The sequence below is a fragment of the Sceloporus occidentalis genome, unplaced genomic scaffold (assembly GCF_023333645.1).
Source record: "Sceloporus occidentalis isolate IW3139 unplaced genomic scaffold, rSceOcc1.0.p SCAF_90, whole genome shotgun sequence".
Lineage (NCBI taxonomy): Eukaryota > Metazoa > Chordata > Lepidosauria > Squamata > Phrynosomatidae > Sceloporus > Sceloporus occidentalis.
Genome location: NW_028317070.1, coordinates 277628 through 284970, shown reverse-complemented (window position 1 = coordinate 284970; position 7343 = coordinate 277628). Strand labels below are relative to the sequence as shown.

At 41.5% G+C, this 7343-nt stretch overlaps 1 non-coding gene across 1 annotated transcript; it reads left to right on the top strand.

Moving 5' to 3' along the window:
- Window positions 1-6741: 6741 nt before the first annotated feature.
- Window positions 6742-6871, top strand: LOC149284585 (small nucleolar RNA SNORA35). The gene has a single exon (XR_016277825.1). It is a non-coding gene; the product is annotated as a small nucleolar RNA SNORA35 (small nucleolar RNA).
- Window positions 6872-7343: the final 472 nt, after the last annotated feature.

Here is a 7343-nt window from a genome sequence, read left to right as displayed (position 1 = left end):
TAAAACATTTTTTAGATATATAAATGAGAAAAGGAAAGTTAAACAAGGATTAGTTAGACTAAAAACAAAAGGAATATATGGAATATATGTAAAAGAGGATAAAGGTTTAGCTGACTGCCTCAATATTTCTGTTCAGTTTTTACAGATGAAAATGAGGGAATGGGACCTCAGTTGGGAAAAAAGACTGAATCATTTGAAATATGTGAGTTTATCGAGGCGGAGGTTCTACTTCAGTTGTCTAAGTTAAAGACAAATAAGTCGATGGGGCCTGATGGGATACACCCCAAGTTATTAAAAGAGCTTGGGGGTGTACTAGCATAACCGTTAACTGATATATTTAACGAATCATTGGTAACGGGCGTTGTCCCTGGGGATTGGAAAGTAGCGAATGTTATGCCCATTCACAAAAAAAGCAGTAGGGAGGAGTCGGGCAACTACAGGCCAGTTAGTCTTACATATGTAGTGGTGAAATTAATGGAAACAATGTTAAAGGAAAGGATTGTTGAACATCTGAAGTCACATGGGTTTCAAGATCAAAAACAACATGGGTTTTCCTCAGGAAGATCATGCCAAACAAATCTTATTGATTTTTTTGATTGGGTGACTAAAGTAATTGATCAAGGTGGTGCAGTAGACATTGCGTATCTGGATTTCAGTAAGGCCTTTGACACTGTCCCACATAGAAGACTTATTTTAGATCCCAATGTTGTTGAATGGATTAAGGAGTGGCTGAGTGACAGACAACAGAGGGTTGTAGTCAATGGCGTATATTCAGAACAAGGTCTTGTTACCAGTGGGATACCTCAGGGATCTGTACTTGGACCCATTCTCTTTAATATTTTTATTAGTGATATTGCAGATGGTCTTGAGGAAAGGTATGTTTATTTGCTGACGACACAAAAATTTGCAAGAGGGTGGATGTTCCTGGAGGAAGAAGCCAAATGGCAAACGATCTAGGTAAACTGGAAAAATGGTCAGAGCTGTGGCAATTGGCATTTAATGTAGATAAATGCAAAGTAATGCACCTGGGGCATAAAAACCCAAGGGCAGAGTATAGAATATTTGATGCTGTCCTAAGCTCAACGTGTGAGGAAAGGGATTTAGGGGTAATTATTTCTGAGGATTTAAAGGTAGGCAGACAATGCAGTAGAGCAGCAGGTAATGCTAGCAGAATGCTTGGTTGTATAGCAAGAGGTATTAGCAGTAGAAAGAGGGAAGTGCTCATGCCGTTGTACAGATCACTGGTGAGACCTCACTTGGAGTATTGTGTACAGTACTGGAGACCGTATCTCCAGAAGGATATAGAAATGTTGGAGAAAGTGCAGAGAAGGGCTACTAAAGTGGTTTATGGATTACAAGATAAACCTTACCAGGACAGGTTAAAGGATCTTAACCTATATAGCCTGGAAAAAAGACGTGACAGGGGGGATATGATAGAAACATTTAAATACTTAAAGGGAATCAACAAGGTAAAGGAAGATAGTTTATTTAAAAGGAGAAATACTACCACAACAAGATGACATAACCATAAACTGGAGGGGCAAAGGTTTAATGGTAACATCAGAAAATATTACTTTACGGAAAGGGTAGTGGACGCATGGAATAGCCTTCCAGCAGAAGTGGTAGATGTTAATACAGTAAAGTCATTTAAGCAAACATGGGATAGGCATAAGGCCAAGCTAGATATAGGATAAGGGCAAGTACTAAAGGAAAGTACTCAGAGGTTGGGCAGACTGGATGGGCCTACTGGTTCTTATCTGCCGTCACTTTCTATGTTTCTATGCTTGATGTGGGGTGATACACAAGGGGGGGAAACATAAAGGGGGGTCAATGACAAAGCAAAACTTTTTTTTCTATTGTTGTACCCTAGCCCATCCTGATGGGGGTGTCGGTGTGGCAGAGGCTGTCCTGGTGTGTGTTTGGGTGTCAGTGTGGCAGAGCATGTCCTGGTATGTGTGTTTGAGTGTTGGTGTGGCAAAGCATGTCCTGGTGTGTGTGTGTTTGTGTGTCGGTGTGGCAGAGCCCGTCTGTGGGGAGATTCTCTAAACATATTACAGGCCCCTGGGAGTTAGCATAGCTTAATAAACAGGGCACAAATATGAGTGTAGATAAGTATTGTGTGAGTACTGTTGGAGTTAATAGACGAGAGGGGAGGTGAAGTACCATTGGTGGTAAAACTTGAGTAGAAGGGGGACTGTTCGGTAATAGGCTAAAAATTAATAATTTACTTTTTCTTCTCTAATACGTCTATCAGTGTCTTTTGGGTTGCACATTAAATTAGAGTTCATTTAGACAAATTTCTATCATACTTTCAAGCTATAGTTAATTATGACTGCAGTATATGATTTTAGCCAGCTTGAAACATAACATGCTTCAACTGTTTAATTTACTTAAATCAGAAACTATTATGCACGCTTTCAAGATTTCTCAAGGGCTGCCCCTATCCTCTGGCATAAATAAACCAATCCCGTTCCCGGGATCAAAAAATGCCCTTATTATAACCCCACCCTAAAACATAACTTTTATTAATATGTATACCCAAAATTCAATTATGACCAGTGACAGAGGCTTGGTGGGATTTGAACCCTGGACCCCACTGCTGCAGGGCAGCGGTATACGCCACTGACCCACTGTGCTGCCCAGCAATTTGCGGTTATAATAAGGGTATTTTTTGATCCCGGGAACGGGATTGGTTTATTTGTAGTTGTAACTTACCCTTGTCCCCGCTGGGGCATTATTTTGGAATTGTATCCTCTGGCATACCCTCCCCTAGCCTATCCATCTTTCCCCCTGCCTTTGGTCCATCAAAAAATCCCTCAAGACCTACTCCTTTAAAGACGCTTACAGCACATTAACTCCCTCTCGTATTCCTTTAGCTTCCCTTTCCTAGTCCCTCTCCTGCAATACTTCGCCATTGTTAAGGATGGAGCAGCCACCCTAGTGTCTGTTACCTATTGTGTAATACACCCTAACTCCCTCTAGATTGTAAACTCCTTTGAGGTGGGCCCTTCTCACATGTTGTTTCTGTAAGTCAAATTGTTATGTTACATACTACTTGTTATGTCCTGTTTACCCATTGTGCAGCGCTACAGAATTTGATGGCACTATATAAAACAATAAAGAATAATAAAAATTATGAGTTACTTAGGACTATCCATGCAAGAAACACAAGTTTTGTCAAAATTTTGCATTTTACACTGATCTAACTAGAAATTATGTCTGATCAATGGCTCTATGTTCATCTAAGAGCTTAACATGGTTGGCAAATTTAAACAAAGATATTATAGGTGAGGGAAATTAAAAAAAGGTTTTATGCACAAGAAATATGGGATATGTTTTCTAAATGTGTAAAAACATTTTGTCTGTAAATTGCAAGGCAGTCTCAGTCACAAAGAGACTGATAAGGTGTCATAAACCCTAGAGGGATGTACCTATTCATGCGCCTAGTCATTTCGGCAATGAACCCATACATGTTTTATTTCATTGATCCATTTTCTAAATAAGCTGGGACATACTGAGCAGCAGATGAATCATGCATTTCTCAGCTTTCTAATGCATTCCACACAGTGTCATTTTATCCTCTAAGTCCTGGTACTTAGCATTTAAAGTAGATATTTATTTGGCTTGGTTCACACTTTCAGTCACCATTCACCTTATGTTTGCTCGCATTATAGTACATTCCTTTAAAAATACTTTTTATAATGTCCCTCTTTTTAAACTATAATGTCACTATGTCCAAGCAGGCCGTGTTTGCTTTAAAAAAAAAAAAACAACAAAAAAAACAATGCAGCATACAAGGTCCTAAATATACTGAAAGTAATTGCGACAGGACATTATGTTTTATTTATAGAGTACAAGCAAATTACATAGTGCTTTTACAATAGCAGAGAGTGAAAAGTGACAATAATGTTAAAGCGGACAATATATAAATTTTACAATAACCTTAACACATGCACTTCTTAAGAGGGTAAAGGGTAAATGAGGCAGACTAAAGGGACAACAAACTATTGTTAAGAGTTTAACCCCTTCGTGACAATTGCCGGTCCGGGCACGTCACTGAAAATCGTGACGATTATGACAATTGACGTGCCAGGACCGGCACGTCTTTAAACGGGTGAAAAAATCGATCCGTGATCGATTTTTTCACTCAAACGGTGTTGCTCTAATGCCTCGACATCGAGGCATTGAGCAACACCAAAAAAAACATTCCCGCCCCCCCCCGATCGCTCCTAGGAGCAAAAAAAAAAACATGTTTGAAAGACTGCACGTCTTTCAAACATGGCGGCGCCCGCCGCCGAAAAACGGGTTTAGGAAGCGATCGCGAGTCGCTTCCTTTGCTTAGCTGGTGTTGCTAAGATGCCTCAGTATCGAGGCATCTTTGCAACACCTGTTTAGCAAAGGAAGCGACTCGCGATCGCTTCCTAAATGCTCAACTTACCTTCCCGGTGCCGGTGTCTTCGAAACACACGCGGTGTTTCAAGATGGCGGCGCCCATCAAGCCGGGGGGCGGAGCCTGCTGACATCATCGGGGGGGTGTTGCTGGATGTCATGGACATCCAGTGAATAACACCCCTAGTGGTCAGATCACTCATAAGAGTGATCATGATTTGATAAATCAAAGGCAATGTTTTCTAAACATTGCCTTTGATCAGTATTGGATCTGCCCCCCTCCTTCACTTGCTTCTAGTGAGGGAGAGAGACAGATCGGTGTGTTCCCTAATAAAAATATATATATATTGATCCAAAGGCTCTTATAAGAGCCACCCATATAATATTAACCCCTTCATTGCCATTGATCACTGCATAAACAGTGATCTTGCATAGTGGCAATTTTTTTTGGGTTTTTTGTTTTTTTTACATGTTTTTTTACTTTTTTTTAGTTTTTTTTACTTTTTTTTAAGGTTTATTTTTTTTTTTTATTATAGCCATTAACCCTTTCCTTCCCCACTATTTTTGCTGCAATTCTTACCATGCAGCGGTATACGGCTGAGGAGGCGTATGCCTTTTTGGCCACAGATTCTGAGGCCACTGATACAGCGTCAGATTTTGACGTTGGTCAGTTCACAGATACATCTAGTGATGTATCTGTGGCTGTTAGGACGCCTACCACACGTAGTCGTGGCAGTGCACCAGAGGCATGGGTAGCGCCTAATAGGTACAAGCCAGCTATCCCTCCTTTTTCTGGAATTCCTGGCATCAATATTGATGTTACAGGATTCACTCCACTGCAATTTGTGCAGGTTTTTTTGGGAGACGATGTCTTGGGAGACATTGTCACACAAACAAACATTTATGCCCAGCAGCACCGTGCTGCTAGCCCTAATTCTTTTTGGGCAAAACAGCCATGGACTCCCATTGACGTGCCAGAATTTCTTAAATTCTGGGCACTCACAATGTTAATGGGCATTATAAAAAAGCCCTCCATCCGCTCCTACTGGAGCACCAGCCCCATCTTTAGTACCCCCATTTTTGCCCAAACTATAACTAGGCAAAGGTATGAAATGATTCTTCGTTTCATGCATTTTAGCGACAACAGCCTGTGCCCCCCTAAGGAGGACCCCCAGTTTGATAGGCTGTACAAAATCCGCCCCCTGATTACCCATCTCGCTGCCAGGTTTCCAGAGGTTTATACACCTGGAAAGAATATCTGCGTGGATGAATCCCTAATGAAATATAAAGGAAGGTTGGGATTCAAGCAGTATATTCCTTCCAAGCGCTCTAGGTATGGAGTGAAGGTGTATAAGCTCTGCGAGAGCGAGACAGGATATACTCATGCCTTCCGGGTATACGAGGGTAAGGATAGCTACCTTGACCCTCCAGGTTGCCCAGATCATCTGGGCACCAGTGCCAAGATTGTTTGGGACCTAATATTCCCCCTTATGAACAAAGGCTACCACTTGTATGTAGATAACTTCTATACAAGCGTCCCTTTGTTCAAGCTGCTGTATTGTTTCGATACGGTAGCTTGCGGTTCTATAAAAAAGAACCGCTTGGGTTTCCCACAACGCCTGGTACGAACCCGGCTAGGAAAGGGGGAGACCTCAGCTCTACGCCAAGAGGAGCTTTTGGCATTGAAGTTCAAGGACAGAAAAGAGGTGTGCATGCTGAGCACCATCCACGATGAGAGAACCGTGGAGGTTTCTGTCCGTGGCAGAGCTGGGGTCACTACAAAGCCAGTGTGCATCAGGGCCTATAACAAGCACATGGGTGGAGTTGATCTGTCAGATCAACTCCTACAGCCCTACCTCATTATGAGGAAGACAAAGGCCTGGTACAAGAAGGTTGCAATTTATCTAATGCAAATTGCAACCTATAACGCTTTTTTGCTGCACAAAAAAGCAGACACTGGGCTGAAGCTGTCTTTTTTGCAGTTTCAGCTCGAAGTAATTTCAGGTATCTTGTACCGTGATGCACCTGGTCCCCAAGTAGTGATGGGAACCAACAGAATTGGGGCTACCCATTTTATTTTTAAAATCCCCCCTACAGCAAAGAAGCAGAATCCCCAAAAGAGATGCAGGGTATGCTACAGCAGGGGGCAAAGAAAGGACACCACATTTTACTGTCCAGATTGCCCTGGAAAACCTGCACTCTGTGTCGGTGACTGCTTCAAGCTGTATCACACAGTTTCCCATTTTTAATTTTTTTTTTGTTCCTGCTCCATTTTTGTATTTTTTTTTTATTTTTTGTTACATTTACTGTTTTTTAGCTTTTATTTGCTCCACCATTTTTAAGCGTTTTTATTTGCACTGTCAAGTGACCCCTGTGTCCATTCCGTGGCATGAGGGACCACTTAAGGTGCTAGATCAAATCCCTTCTTGGAGATAGGCCAGGCTTTCTTGTAACCTGTCCCTACTGATAGTTGGGTACAAGCATTTTTCTTTACCCAGATGTAAAATTCCTACTGAATTTGAATTGCTCATGTTCCAAATGTGGCCCTTTTGCCCCCAAACAATCTGACAAACCCATGCATGTGGGGTATCAATGTACTCAGGAGATGTTGCTGAACACATATCGGGGTGTTGTGGGACAGTGACATATACCAGGAGCTGTAATTTCACACCTGAAGTACAAAGTATGTGAAAAAAACACCAAAAACAATTACTATCCCAAACTTTGACAAGGGTTGGTGGTAGGATTAGTGCATGGAAAGGGTTAAACTATCAGCATCTAAAATACCCTGGGGTGTCTAGTTTTCAAAAATATATGGTTTGGTGGGGTAAATTTAATTTGCTGGCTTCAAAGATGCCCCAAATACCACATAGAGACAGAATTACCAGATTCAGAGAAAAATGGTTTTGAATTAGCAAAACTCTACTTGTACTTATTGCCCCATAACGTGTAGA